At 39.5% G+C, this 16489-nt stretch overlaps 1 protein-coding gene across 6 annotated transcripts in view; it reads left to right on the forward strand.

The window, feature by feature from the left end:
• ehbp1 (EH domain binding protein 1) overlaps positions 1-16489 on the forward strand; it is a 142556-nt gene that overhangs the window by 117625 nt on the left and 8442 nt on the right. The gene's annotated exons all lie outside the window — the stretch shown is intronic.

Here is a 16489-nt window from a genome sequence, read left to right on the forward strand (position 1 = left end):
GAAATTATTCAGATAAATATATATGATATGTGTGATATGTACAGTTAGGGTTGTGCCCAATATAATAGTAATATACAACTGTTATGATATGTGTGTGTGTGTGTGTGTGTGTGTGTGTGTGTAAATGGAGACAGAGAATATATTTGTGACCCTGGACCACAAAACCAGTCATAAGGTTCTTTTTTTTTTGATGAAACAGAGATTTCTGAATAAGAGCTGAATAAATAAGCTTTCCATTGATGTATGGTTTGTTAGGATAGGATAATATTTGGCCGAGATACAACTATTTGAAAATCGGGAATCTGAGGGTGCAAAAAAATTGCCTTTAAAGTTGTCCAAATTAAGTCCTTAGCAATGCATATTAGTAATCAAAAATTAAGTTTTGATATATTTACGGTAGGAAATTTACAAAATATCTTCATGGTTCTGGTTTTGTGGTCCAGGGTCACGTACTGTATTTAGAATATATATTCACAACATGCATACAATGATGACTGCAAACAAATAAGCAAAAGTTAAATAAATATGTGTATGCATATCTGTATGTATGCACACTTATAAAGTTATATTTATATACATATAAAAACTGTATTAAGAACTTCTCGTGATCCCTGATACCCCCCTCCCCCTCTCATTATACGCTCTGCCTTAGTCTGCTGGTTTTTTGCGTTTGTTTCCCAGATGAATTCACAGTAATTGGGCTGGTTAATTTATTTACTGTGTGCAGTTCACAGCACATTAAAGAATGAAGATAATTGAACACGAATTGTCAAGTGTCTTCTGATATCAGGCGTATTACAGAAGGGAATGCGTATAAAACTCTATTTCCATGCAACCATTGTTTATGGTAATTAAGTACACAGATGTATTCCTTGGTTGCCTTCCAAGCTTATGGCGACTGCCATTGTTGTCTTCTATTAATATGTAATCAGTAAATAGTTTAATTTTCTAATCTGCAGTTGGAGAATTCACTTTCTAACAGCTCTTAATTATGGCAGAGCCCTAATGATGCAGCCGCTGATGGGCTAGGAGGCCGTAAACGGAACGCAGAACGCTCGGGGGAACGCAGAGGCCTGCGGTGGCTCCTGCCTAATGAACTTGTTATTCCCACACCAGAGGGAGCAGTGTCCTTCACACACACACACTCGCCAGCAGCTCAGCCATTACCTCAGTTAGCCACATCCCTGGAATTACGTCTAAATATGTTATTGTCACCCGATTTTCTAAACATATCAATTTTGATCGTTTGGCGAAATCAAAAGCGAGAGAGGAGAGCTATTCGCGCGCTCGCCATTCTGTCCGAGCACAATACCGTCCCGAATCACATTGAAATTTTTTCAGCATGCAGCATTGAAATGTGTGTAAATGTTATCTGCACGGCTTTTGATATTCAGCAAGCCTCTGAATGCATCTCCCTGACATCTGCTCAGCATGCATTTATGCACACATATGATTTTCAAATTGCTTTATAACCTGCAACAATGAACGCAATTATGAAAATAATGGCATTTAAAGGCGCTCTAAAACCCACACACCTACAGAGTTCTCGATAAGAGATTTTAAAAAAAGCACAGAGGAAAAGAATGAGTTTTAGGTGAGATTAACATATGTTTAAAAATTGCACTTGAGTCTGATAAGATTGACACAGGTTTTATTGCATGCTAATCCGTTCTCTTTTTCTTCGCCGCGGTCACAGAAATTCATACAAGACGGATATCATCAGCTTAATGCAGTTTACAGACAAGCCATCACAGTAGTCTGTGCCGGAAAAACAGACGCACGGCGGTGTCAGAAGAGGCCCGTTATGTTTGTTTTATTCACGGAGACGTGGCCGTCCTCTTCCAGGCTTCTTAACAGATGTGCACCTTTTTCAAAACGTCAGTCCTTTTTTTTTTTTTGGTTTGTTGCTTTTCCCCCCTCAGTTTTCCCACATTAATTCTCCGTGCCCACATTCCAAGGCAGTGTTGGCCATGCAGAAATAATTGCTTGAGTGTCTGCGTTTATAGATCTCAGCTCCGCCAAGACTGAAATGGAATTGCTTGTGTGGCTAAGGCAACATGCTTGTAACCAGCCCCTTAGTTTGACTAAAGATTTAAGCTTGGCTACGTGAGTCGCATGGGGAAATGGTCTCCGAGCTCAGACAACAGCTAACAGCTAACACAGCTTTAAGTATATTATCAGGCAAGTTCTTTCAGAAACGTATTGCTAAAGAAGCTTAACATTAATTATTGTAACTTTGGGAAGATTACATCCACAGCATGCTTGTAAGCGGTGGCATAGTCCTCTTGACCTCCTATGCAAGAGCTTAAAGACACTAGAATGGCATTTCAGCTGCATTAATAGGATAACCAGTATAATCTTTCCGCAGTAAGAGAAGGAAAAGTGTTTAGAGCATAATACTCGCCCCGGTTCTGGGGACGAGACGGGTTTTGTGATGTCTCTCGCAATCGGCACGCACCGGGCTCTATCGGCGTAATCGCAAACTCTTTTTCTCTCCCTCTCTGCTGTTCTCTTTCTTCTGTTGTCTCTCTTTCAATTCTCTTTTTTTCCCTCTACTCCCTCTGTCCTATTCTTTCTCCTCCATGGGATTTGCATGCTAGTTCGGTAGCTTGTCCACTCTAATTTTAAAGACCAAAGACCTCGTTTAGCCTTCCTGCTAAGCGTGCGCCGTGAGTAGCGGAAAAGTAAGCCTGGAGACAAACGCAGGAATTCGGCTCATAAGGATGGCTTTTATCGGCACGACCAAAGGCCAGCGCTGGATCAGGAGGTGACCGCCTATTCAGGTTTAGTGCTGGACTATGTGCTCGACTTCAAGAGCTGGTTAACATCAGAATGGTCCATTTTCAGCTGCTGGCTTTTGCGGCCTTTGTTCTTCCCGCTGCTTTTAATTCTCACCGGACCGTTACGCGCACAGCGCAGATCGCCTTTGTGAAGTCATGTATTCTCGCTACCTAATATAAACAGGTTAGACCTTTAGCCTCAATTAATGCATGTTGTAAGACATTAGCACTACTCTTGCATTTGTCCAGTTTATTGCAATGGTCGCTGGAAGCAAGAAGGAAAACGCCTCACATCAGCCCTTTTTAATCTCCGAGGCCGTTTGAATGTTCGAGAGGCAAAAACAATTTAATTAGTTAAGTTGCATTGACTTCGCATTCAAACCCCCAACCAGCAAGCCCTCCCTCCGAAAGCTTTTCCCAGATGTGAAGAGGGTTTTTTTTGGTCTGGTGTCAGGCTTTCAAACATTCTTTAACAGTTGGATGAAAGGGGATTTTAAGGAAGATTAGAGAAGGGGATCCTCCAGGCATTGTCTGAGAATCTTAAGATAAAACGCACGGGGTGGATAGTGTCTGCGGTGGGGGGCGTTGGGGGGGGAAGGGTTTGTTGGTTGCGGGAGATACGGCCTGCATTGAGAGACATGTAATTTAGATTTTTATAACGACACCGAAATTACGACCAGTCGCCCGTTGTAGCGCTCCCTCTCCATCCCTGTTTGTTTTCCTTTTCCCTCTATCCCTCTCTTTTATCCCCCCCCATGTGTTTTGCAGTGGCCTTGCTGTCCTCTAAATTGTTGGTGTGAAGTTAAGTTAAACGCTGCTACATGTGGCATTGCAGGCAGGCAGTGATATGCCTGATTAACATTTTCAAAAGGGGCACAATGATGGCGCTTATTATAATCTCCCCTTTATTGAAGCATCTTGAGGCCTTTTCATCTTTTCCCCCCCTTTGACTGCCATTCCAGTAAGACCCAGCCAAAAGCAGCTAGTGCCATGCCACTGCGGCTCCATACGCACGGAAAAACAGAGAGCCGCTCTCCACAACGCCAGCCAAGACCTCGATGATCTGCTGGGCTTTTTTTTTTGTTCGTTTAGTTTTTCGTTGTGTTTTTGTGGCACTGGTGTGCGTGACTGTCTTTTTTCATTTTTATGGGATTTTTGTCTTTAGTGTAGAGGACAGTAGAGAGGAGATGGGATTGGATTTGTTTGAAACAGGCTGGATTTGAACTTGCATCCCATGGGCGTAACACCCCACTTTTTTCCGCAAGCATTTGCATTATTTCTAAATGAAAATTTCTTTGACACATATTTAGGTTTGTGAACACACTAACAGATTTAACGGTTAAAAATATTTCTTTAAGTTGCACTTTTGAATGTCATTCAGTATGTGTAGTTGTTAAATTTGTTTTTAATTTAACTCAATTAGATTTTTCCTAGAAGTTCTCAACTAGAAAAAGGCTTAGCAAAACAGTTTGGGTGCACTGGACTCTGTTTGCATAATTGATCATTATTTGGTTTACAAATTGTCTCCTGACAACATAATTGAATTTCAGTCATGCACTTAATTAATAGACCTTTTCATATGGAAACTGATTAAGACACACTTTACAATTAAGTGTAATGACGCGGGGTTGGCCTGTAATTAGGGGCATTCACGTGCTAACAGCCCTGCTATGCTAGCTCAGTTGTTGTTCATTTCCCTTTGTATGGGCCTCTCTAGGCTACACATTCCTCTAACGTACTACCTGAACCTTATCAGCACACGGCCGCTCTCCCCAGCCCACCTTTAGCATGCTAAAACACGCTAACGACACCCAAAACAGCTCATTTGAGCTAATGGAAATGACCATTTAAATGCTATTGTTCTGCTGTTAGCCGCTTAGTAGAGATGGAAAGATAGTGAGGGAAGCGACTTTTATAGTTACTGTAGGGAGGAGACTCATTATCAATTTGTCCTTAAGCAAACCTGAGGAGAGGAAGAGAGGGGGAAAAAATGGGAGGGTTATAGGGGGGAGAAAAGAAAACGCCAGAATCCACAATGCAGATGTGTGGAGGGTGGCTAATAGTGTTAGCACATCCATTACTCTCCTCAGCTTAATTCATTAAGCAAATTGGGCGGGAACCGTATTGGCCTTGTTGAAATACGTGCAATATGACACTGCTCAAATTTGTTCTAACACATGGCCCGGGGAGACGAGCCGACCGCTCTAATGGGGGAGGAGGGGCAAATTATGCAAAGGCGCACTGCAGGAGGGAAATGACTACAACGCAGAGGGAGTAGCACCTCCACACTCATCTAGCCCATTTTGCTTCAATCCAAGCAATGCCACATTCCTCATTCTCTCTCCTTGTACCTTTTGGCCTTAAAGGAATAGTTCACCCAAAAATGAAAATTTGTTTACTCACCCTCATGCTGTTCTAAAACTGTATGACTTACTTTATTCTGTGGAACATGTCTCAGTGTTTTTCCGAATACAATGAAAGTATCATTGTAGAGATGAGACATTCTTCAAAATATCTTCTGCATTTACATGGGTACACTGTAATATTATGCTATCATAAGCCAGTTTGTTTGTTAAATAATGCTTACAACAACTTTTAAATGCTTTTTACAGTCATCTGAAAGGCTGAAAATCTCGGGGGCCAGCAGATGTGTTTCACCCTCTGCAATCGTTTGCTCAGACGTTTTCTTGGAAAGCAGATTAAGCAAATAAAAGCAAATCATATATTAGTAACAAAAACATTCTCCAGGTGTTGACGGGTCCTTGCTGCTTGTGCTAATTTGTCATCTCTACAGGTAACCATTTCAGCATCTCTCAGGGTTCGGTGTGAATCTAAATGGAGTGTTGCTCCAGCTCTGATAACCCCCCAGAATTTCACACCTCAAGTATGTAAACAGAGAGGTAGAGCAGGTCCTAAGTCGATGAGATAACAGAGATACTCCTAAATGGCTACAACCTGGCCTTAACGCACACTAATGTCTTACCAAAATGCTTGCGTTTCAAATAGGTGGTGCTAGGACTGCCATCTTATGTTAATGCTAGTTTAATATCTACTATAGCTCATGTATAATGGTAGTTTGTAACTTCAAATGATTGACACCTGCTTGCCCACAAGATTTGCAGCCTTTCAGATGACTGTCAAAAGCATCTACTGCCTTAGCATTATTATGTTCATGCTACATAATGTTACGATACATCATTTAAATAAACACCAATTACATTTAAATGGTGAAAGGGAATATTCACCCTAAAATGTGGAACACACAAAGATATTTATAAGAAATGTTTTGTGCATACAATGTCGATAAAAGTCAATATCCAAAAATTGACTTTCATTGTATGAACAGCAACATTTCTTCAATATATCATTCTTTGTGTTTCACAGAGGAAAGTCGTGCAGGTTTGGGACAACACGAAGATGATTTAACGGTGGCAGAATTTTCATTTTTGGGTAACCTATCCTTTTAATTCATGTCATCTAAATGTGTTTTTACATGGCATATAATGCCTATAAATCAATTTTTTGTGAGAAAATTGTCCATTTGGTCGATTTTAGTAGTTAAATCAGGTGCAGTTGACGCCGTTAGTTTTGGTTTGAGAGAAAGAGATGGGGGCAGGAATCCAAGCAGCCCTTTTCCATTTGGCTGTGTGGAGATTTTGAGAAGCTTCATGCAATCACAGATACATATGTATGTGCTCACTGCTCCCTCCTGGAAGGCACCTTTTTACATGTACATGTCTACTGGGGTCCCCCCACCCTTGCAAACAGGCCTCCCCTCTGTCAGCTAATCAGTACCTCAGCTAGATGCATTGTGACACTATGCAAATCTATTTACATTGGAATAGGGGAATCAGGGGATCCTAAACTCAGGCATCGAAGTTGAAGAAAGAGAATACCCAAGGCCAACAAATAAATGAAAGTTTGCTCAAATCCGTGAGATAATGGGGTCTGTGTTCAGACTTACCACAGTGGAGAGATAAACACAGGGATTACTTGGGGGTTTTGCATCAGTTGCTTTCTGCTGGGTGGCCTTACTTGTCAAAAAGGGGGAAAAAGGGGAGAGAGAGAGAGAGAAAGAGAATAGGAAAAAAAACGTTTAACGCAAGGACATTCACATGGCACATTGAGAAAAGAAGTACCGCTAATTCCATCAAAGCCAGAGAAATCAGCCATTAATTTATGCTGCTCTCTCCCTCCCCCGTAGCTATTGTTGCTTTGGTTGTTGATCATTTCGGTAACATCTGGTCCTGGGCTCTTTTTGGAGGCCAGCTAGTGTCAACCAGACGACCCCCGACAACACGGCCAAAAAAATCACTCTGGTGTCTCGTGGTGTTGCTGTCGTCCTGTTGGTAGGAACAGAAGATGCAGGGTGTGAGCATGAATATGTTGGGCAAAAAGTATTCCAGTTCGAACCAATCAGAATCAAGCAATTATAGTAGGTAAAGAAAACTTAACAATTATGCATATTTTATCCAAAGTAACGTCTGATTTATATATTTCATCAGCATTCCCTTGCTAGCGCCATGCTTTACTTTAATGTACAGTCAGGAACTCTTAACAATATTAGTATTTTATACTAACAATATTACAAGTCATTTTTAAAGAGACCAGTGTTTGTGGTCAGACCTCCTCGAGTCAAATAATGTAACCACAATATAAAGGCATTAAATTAAAGACAATTCTATAAAATTGAAAGCTGGATTATTTGATAGCCAACATTTCCTTCTCAGAACTTATAAGAAGTGTTATGGGTGCGCAGGAGTGGACGATTCCTGTTAATATATATTTGAAAAGATGGAGAGATTCGGCATTTGAATCAAGGGCTTTGCGGAGGAGCAGATTATGACTTCCATGGTGACTCCTTCCAGCTTTGGGGAAATGAGCTGTTGACATTCTTCAGGGTCATCATCCAAGATAGCAGGCCAACCAGCAGGATTTACCCGATAAACCCATCCAACTAGACCTTTATCCATTTCACTACGACTGGGGAAGGCAGGGGTGAGATGGAGACGGGTTAGAACTGATGTTTTCCTCTTTCCATTCAAAAATGAGGCATTTAGTCCGCCGATGTGGATGCTGTCATCACGACCAAACACTTGGGCTAAAATGTGTAGGATAATTCACTAATAAACAGTCTTTTTAAATTGCATGCTTATAAATCATAGCTAAAGTCTGACATTTTCTGCATAACTGTTGCAGGTTTATACTGATGTATGATTTTCAGAGAACACTGTTGGTCTGTAGGGTTTTTTCCAGACTGTATGAGTAGATTGAACTGCCTAGAGTGGATTCAATGAGAATATGATGAAGAGTCTTCGTTTCTACCTTCTCTTCCATTTCGCCAAGAACATCATCTTTGCACACGAAGCCTGCGTCTGATAATGTCTGAGTCCTCTCCACCTTGGTCAAAATCATTTTTTCCCATAATTCCCTTGTGTAACCTGGGGCTAGCGTTGCTCCCCGCTGTGAGGTAGACCCGGAGGAAAGACAAAAGCACAATGAAACAGGGAGCTTACCACCAACCGCTCTCACTGGAGCTCTGGAGTAGGGCCCACTATACACCGCTGCCTCTCCAGTTCTGTCCCAATGCTAATGAGCCGGCTCTGATCTTTCCTCTGCTTCCCGTGTTTTCAACATCTTCAAGGACCACATGGCGCTAGCAAAATAAAGACAACCAAATGAGAATTTTTAACGCTTTTTGTGTCAGCGACTCAGCGCCTTTCAGCCGGCTCACTCATTTAATATTCCCCCTGAGAAAGAAAGGACAGAGGAAAGAAGAAAAGAAAAAAGGTAAAATGTGCAACAAGGAGTTGGAGGTGCTGAAGGGAAAGGGGGAGGTGTCACTAGCATTCCTCTTCCGAGTTATCGCCAAGAATCGAACGATATCTAAATCGCAAAACAGAAATGACGTTGACTTCAGTCTTCTCGTTTCGCACGTTTCAGTTAAAACACAACACCCAAAATGAAACGCTTTTGACAGATGTCGATGATGATTTCCTCAAGCTTCATGATATCACTGACAGCTCCCGTACAAGAGGGGACAGATAAAGGGTGAAAGAGGGCCCGGGTCTGACGGAGTCTCCTGCCGGCTGTTCACACACTCCTTTTTAATAGCTGTGTTCTCTATACAGAGGCACAGGGCAGTACCTCGCATTAGCGCTGGGGACCACTAGTTAATAGGATGATGTCTTTTAGCTTTTGTTATGAGATTATTAACCGGGATAGGTTTCTGCTCTCATCCGAGCCACTGCTCTGAGGGCCTGTTGAGCACAAGTGGTAAAATACGGCGTCCCCACATTGTGTTGTGCTTGTATGGTAAAAGGCTTTTAATGAAACACCTTTTCGGAGGGCTTCACCAGGTGATCTTTTTTTTACCGCTCTCGTCTGCCACTCACCCAGCTTTAATTACCTGAAGTACTCAGCTTTTTCCAAAGGCCCTTGATTCTGCCCCTGTGTTCAGCGCTCCCAAAAGCAGGCTTAAAGTGGGTGATAGAATGAAATGATAGTATTTGTCAAAATAAGAAAGAAAAGAGGAAAGGACCTCTGGCTGCAGTGTTTCACCCTGAAGGTCACATTATAAAATCTGTTTTTATGGTTCAATGGTCCACGCTTGCATTTTAGGGTTGACTTGGTTGATGAATCTTTAAAATTCTATTTTATTATATCTATTCTATTATTAATTCTATTCTATAACTTAATTTACAATAACTTTTATGTGTGTACGTGTATTATTATTATTATTATTATTATTATTATTATTTAATTGATTTTTAATTTTGTTGTTACCCTTACTTGGTGACAACTGTTGATTTACATTCATTACATTTTAATTACTGTTTTTTTTTCAATGTCTACCCCTTAGTATTTATATTTATATTGCTGTCCTTATTCTAAATTCAGAGGTTTATTTGTTGCATATATTCCAACAAATTACTGTGCATTTGCTTGATATGTCCTGACCTTATATATAACAAATGTGCAATTGATTGGACTATACAGTATTTAAAAAAAAAAAAAAACTTTTATCAAATCTTTTATTGTTCCTGTAGCTCAAAGAGTAAAGCATGGTGCTAGCAATTGCAAAATCTTAGGTTTCATTCCCAGGAACTTAAAATGCTTTGCATAAAAGCATCTGCCAAATGCATAAATATGAAGACAAAAACTCAAACTGTTTTATCATCTGTTTTCCACCCTTCTGTCATTTTGCATCATTATTTGTTGCGAGTGCTGTTGTGAAGAGGGCTATAATTGTTGTTTTGTAATGTAAACTGGCTGTCTTGGCTGTTACGCTCATCGTGGAGCTGCGATAGTGGACAGGCGGCCCAGGGATTAAGGAGCAAGAAACGGCCAACACTAGCTGATAGTCTGTCAGTCTGTGATAATGTTTATTGATTAAAAAGAAGGGGGGAATACAAACACAGTTTAATAGAGTAGGGGGCTGCGGACAGAGATGGACATAGTTGTGACTCGCGGTGCTTAAATCAGACAGCCAGGCTAAAATTCATATAGTCTCCGCTGTTACTCTCCATGTCAAAAAATGCTTTAAAGTAATAGAACCATATTTGTGGTAGAGTTGCTGAAATATTACATAAAAGGAGAAAACTACATTCCAATTTGTGTATATGGGGGGGAAAAAAAGAAAAAATCTATTATCTGCCATTTGTTTGTTTTGCCCCTGCCAAACTCGGCATAAAGTGAGAGGTGTCTGCTATTAGCTGGGGGACTGCAGTGTTTGCAGAGGAGTTGTTTGTGTTAACGGCGCTGAGGGGCGGGTGAGAGACGAGTATTAAGGTACAGCCTATCTTCTGTCAGCCCCTCACTGAACGTTCAAACAATTACATGAAAGGATGTATGATAACGGTGTATGTATAGCAAGACTTTTCTGTCATTAAGGGCGACTTAAGCGATCCTGTTTTCCTCCTGCAGTTCTTCTATCCTCGATGTAAGGCCGCTCTGCTTATGAATCCCTCCTCATAAGCCGCAAAGCAAGCAACTGAAGGTCAATAATACCGGTGGCAATTGAAAACCTAGTGACGGGGACAGGAATTAAATTGTAATGCGCTTTGGCTGCTCATGTTCCATTAGTGTAAATATGTTGGTTTGTGATCATATGATCATAAGTGATAATGTTTCCTTAAAAGATTTAATGTGACTTTTTTATTTTGTTTTAGATATTGTGATAATATTTTAAAGTGATAAAATTTTATTTTAATGTCAAATTAATTAACCTTTCAAGCTTTTCTATATGCCTCTTTTTGCTTTTTCAGTGTCTTGGTCACCTAAAGAGGCCGATCCCCGGATAAATAGCGAACAGGGGAAAAGGTTAGCGGTTAACTAGGTTGGCTTAAACAAGAGAAAATGTGTTCGGTCCATTTTGAAACTAGTGATAGGCGTCTTAAAGCACAATAGCTGGGGCTTTATCCTGAGATTAGGTATTGTGGCTCAAGCTAAACTACCTTCCATCAGAGCGGCGCAAGGCGAGCGCGGCCCTTTCAGCCCACGCTAACAAGACTTCTCCACATTGCAGACCCACTCAAAGTAATTAAATCAATCCTTTTGTACTCACCGCTCTCTCCTTCAGTGACGAGTGAAGATCTGATTATTGCCTTCATGCATATTCAGAAAGACTCCCTGACTGGGCCTTAATGAGCTTCCTCTCAGTCGCACAAAACCTTGTTCATCTTGTTCTTTTCCCTTTTTTTTTTTTTTTTTTGCTTATTTTTTTATTTGTCTCTCCTTCTCTTTTTCATGCATTTTAACTCCTGACAACAAAAAAAGAGGGAAACGGCAGTCAGACGCACAGAATGAACGAGTGAGGAGAGTCAGCCCACTTAAAATAAATCGTAAATGTTCAAAAAGTGACTGAGTGGCAGAGGAGTGGAGATCTTCCCCTTCAAACTCCGATAGACAAATTGGATTACTGGGTATTGGATTAAACAGAAAACGGGTGGATAAGAAATGAGAAGAGCTTGCTGTGATCACAGGGTTTAATATATTTCTTTTCTTTTTCTTTTCTTTATGGCCTCTTCTCTCCACCCCCAGCCTGTTTTTTTTTCTCTTCAGTAAAGACACCCAGCTCTTAGCAGGACTCAGGATTAATTTGTAATTGTTCTGGTTTCTTAATGCTTTAGAAAGATTTTTATCTAAATCAAATGAAGGGGAATTTTGTAATTAAACAAAATGCCAAGCAAAACAATCCCCCTGTTGCGGAGGTTTACTTCAGAGTTATTTTGTTTTTTATCATTCTGTAAATATCTAAATAAGGTTCTAATTTAAAAAAAAAAAAAAAATAGAACCTTCAATTCACATAATTAATTTGCTATTCACAGCGTTTGGCCTAATTACATGCCTTGAAAATGAAAACAATCTTATTTAGGCATTCTGGCAACTTTTGGAAAGATCTTGTACACTGTTTTGCAAATATCAAGGTGTGGGTTTTATAACAGTTGCTAAAGCAGCTCAGATATTTAATTGATATTTTGGAACCACGACAGTCACATCTGGAGCTGTTTGGGGTGTATTTGTAATTTAACAGGTGTGTGTATATACTATACATATACACATATACATATAACTGATGTAACCTAAAAATATTAATGAAACTTCACATTTGGGTGACTTACGGTTTGTTTTGTCTGTGTGTGTGCTGTAGCCGTAAATAATCAGTAAAGGTTAGCAGGAAAGAGGGGCAGATTGTGAAATGTGTGAGGATTTCATTAATGCTATCTGTTTTGAATGCAACAGTGGCTGAGATGACGATCTTAATCTGATTTGGCTATTGAGGCCAGATCACCCCGCCATGGACACAGGCCCTCGGGCCTACCAGATGAGCCTGGACCCCCTCGTGCTTGTGTGACGGTCTTGAGTTTTGTACTACCTTTCTTCATTCCAAAGTGAATGCTACTGGGAAAGATCAGCCAGGTTAGAGAAGCAGGTTCTATTCATTTATAGTTAGATTTTATTCAGTGCTCGGAAGAAAAAGAAAAAGAAAAAGTCAATGAAATGTAGATAAATGATTACAGTTGTTTATATAATCTAAAAGGTGTTCTTTATTTGCACATTTTAATTATTGTTTGTATTTTACAAATGCTAATTTCTGTGTAATATAAATGTTTTCTAGTTATATTATATTATGTAGAACTACACAACACCATTTTAATATATTTTATTACTTTAGTACAGATATATATTTACACAAAAGTGTTTAACCACCCAAAGAGATGCAGCCAGACATCAAAATGCCATATTTTTGGGTTAAAAATCCAAGACAGAAATATTTAGATTTATTATAAATTGTAGATTGAATTGTCTGTGTAAATTGTATAGGTTGTGGCATTTTTAACTGTGATCTTCAGAGTTATTATAAGAAACTGAAACTAAAATTAAAACCATTATAAAAACATTTTTGATACTTGAAATAAAAGAATTTAATATAAAAACATGATTTCAGCAATATTTCTCATTTTAATTTAGTTTACCTTGATGTACAAAAAATATCTAAAACTAAAACTGAAATTAAAACTAAAATGAATAAAAATGGTATAGACATATTAAAAAACTACTAAGAATGACAAAAAAAAAAACACACAACAAAGTAAATAAAACCTAATTAAAATAAAGATGGAAAACAAAAATTCAAAATATTAATAAACACCATAATAGTATCTCACTGATACTAAAATAACGCTGGTGATTTATATGATCTTAAATCAGATAAATCTAAATTGGTTCTTTTTGCAATTTCAGGCCATCGGTTATTTGGGTCGTCCCCAGCAAAGGTCACAGTTTAAGTGTTGGCACTGTAGAATGTGTATGGAAGAGTGCGTGTTATTTGTTTTAGTGGTGAAGCGAGGGCTTCTTTCATGCTGTCAGGGCTCTGTCAGTGCTGAAGCTCAGGCATTGGCCTCCGGGATGCGGCTGCTAATCCGTCATTCCCTTACAATGTCACACAAGCTTAATATTACCATTTATTATTTGCTTGTTTCATTTGACTGTGCGTCGCTACAATGACCTGTCACTGCACACTTTATCCCTTCCGAGCTGCACTATTTAAAAGTTGACTACAATAATCCAGGCTTGATTCCTAAATCCTGGACCCCCTCTTTTTTCCCCTCCCTTCTGCTCTGCGTTGTCGTCAAATATAAATTTTCACACATCTGGCACTGGCAGACATGAGAGCGGCTCCCCTGGTGGAGGGCCGGGGAGTTTTGGTGGGGGTGAGTGACAGGGCCGTCGTCCCACCGGGGGCTGCCGCTGGCTTTGTTGTGGCTAGCGGATTTGTCTCTCTCACATGACCAGCGTCACAGTCACATGGTGCCAAGCAACAGCATGATGGAAAAAAGATCCGAGGTGCAAGTTCCCACATCAGACTCTTATTGAAGATCCGCCCTTTGTCACCCCCACCTCGTCCTCGTAATGGCTCTGTGCACACAGACAGACGCACACTGTCATACTGCTTGTTTTTGAAACAGATCCAGTCCTGGCTTCTGATTGGTCAGTATGGCATTCTAGTTGTGCTCAAATCCACAATATAGTAGCACCTATGACATTAAACACCTGTTCACCATTTCATTTCACTGTACCCATTTTTTTTTAATTGAATAGTATATCTTCCAGTCAAAAGATGCCATTTAATAATGTTTTGCTAAAAATAGCAATAAGCAGTAAAACGCTTGCTATAATCAAATATAGTCATGACTGAAGGAATTACATTTTTGGTTTAATAACCTCCTTTGACAATATAATATGACTGTAAATATCAAGTATAATTGTCTTTGACTGTTGTCTGCATATCAAGGGCATCCGAGATCACTCAAACGCACATTTTTATATAATGGTGTGACACTGTAATTCTCATCTTAAGATCTACAAAAGTTGATCTTCAAGTCTTCACATTTGTAAAAAGCACGAGCGTGTTTGTGTACAGATGCTAATTCTGTTGTTGATGCTGTCAGGAACAGACAGGTATCACAGGAGCATAGAGTAGGTGATGTGATTACATAAGCTTAAAGGATCTTTCATCTTTTCTACTCTTTCATCCCTCTTCAAAGACATAATTAGTGTCACAAAAATGCTCAGAATACTGACATCGGAGTCATTCTTCCTGAACCCACTTAACTGGTTTACCCCACGGCCCAAAGTACCAAACCCTATAGTGTCTGCTTTCCTTTGATACCTTCTGAGGTCAAATAAAGTTTTGAATTGGGATGGCATCATTTGGTCAGACAAAACTAACAAAATGTGAAATCTTGTCTCTCGTGACATAATTAACTTTCTGCCATGAAACTACTAAAACAAATGTTTGGGGTGGGCAAGAATTTTTAATGTTTTTGAAAGACGTTTCTTATGCTCACCAAGGCTGTATTTCTCTGATCAAAAATACAGTACAAAAACTAGTATTGTGAAATAGTATTACAATTTAAAATAACTGGTTTGCATTTGAATATGTTTTCAAATGTATTTATTATTTGATGTAATAAGGCTGAATTGTCAGCAGGCGATACTTCTGTCCTCAGTGTCACATGATCCTTCAGAAATCATACTAATATGCTGGTTTGGTGCACAAGCATTATTATCAATGTTAAATGCATGGTTTTTGTGGAAACCATGATTCATACTTGGAATATAGAGTTCAAAAGAACAGCATTTATTTCAAATAGATGTTTTGTAACTTTTAAGTATTTGCTGTCAATTTTGATCAATTTATTGCATCCTTGCTGAATAAAAGTATTCATTCCTTGAACAAAACAAAACAAAAACATTGCATGTACATTGCAGTTACATTCACTCATGAGTCATTGAATTTTAATAGCTCATTTTTACCATGAGAATTATAAGAGTAATAGAGTTTCTTAACTGTCACACATCCGGCCTTTGAGCAATGGGCGGGCCCCCACCTGTTGTTTCCGACTATGTAAGTTTGGCATCCGCACATGTAGGCCTCGGGCACAGGACATGTGCTTTTGGATGTACATTGGATCTGAAGCTCTGAGGCTTCACAAAGAACCAGAGTTGAGGCTTTAATCCCAGTCAGCGGAGGAAAGTAACCAGCCTGCATTAATCCTGCTCTAATCCAGAGCCATCTCTGTTTTACTGACAATGGCAGTACCTTGTGAAGTGTCTAATATGTAGGTAGTGAACACACATCTGGATGGCTTCCTAACGTGCGTGTCAGTCTGCGCTGTTGAGAAAAGCCTGTCAGATAATCTCATTTGATGCACTTTATACTCGTTGGAGGTGTGAGAAAAGTGCTTAACTTATCCGTGCCAGAGAAAGTCGGTCAAAAGTCTGTGTGTGTTTCTCTCTGTTAAAGTGTCTGTTTAAAGAACAGGGTGAGACTTTAGTTTTATTGAGGTTTAAAATGGAGATTTGTTGCAACTAGCAGGAACTTGGCTAATTGTCTAATTATTGGCTAGGTATTTGAAGATAATATTTAGCATATCAGTAATTAGTGGGAATTTTTGATGACTAAACAAAAATAATTTTTTGATTTCTGACCAGTGTTTAGAAACCAGAATGAAATGGTAAAATGTTAAGTTCTGTAATTTAATTTTTTCAAAGATATTTTCAGATATTTTATTTTAAAATAATTTACTTTGTTTTAAGATATTTGTGTTTTAATTAAATTTTTTAAAGCAGGCCTTCTAGCACCCACTTGCCGCCCACTGGGGGTCCCCAGACCTAGTTTTCGAACCCCTGCGCCACAGCAG

The sequence above is a fragment of the Onychostoma macrolepis genome, chromosome 17 (assembly GCF_012432095.1).
Source record: "Onychostoma macrolepis isolate SWU-2019 chromosome 17, ASM1243209v1, whole genome shotgun sequence".
NCBI lineage: Eukaryota > Metazoa > Chordata > Actinopteri > Cypriniformes > Cyprinidae > Onychostoma > Onychostoma macrolepis.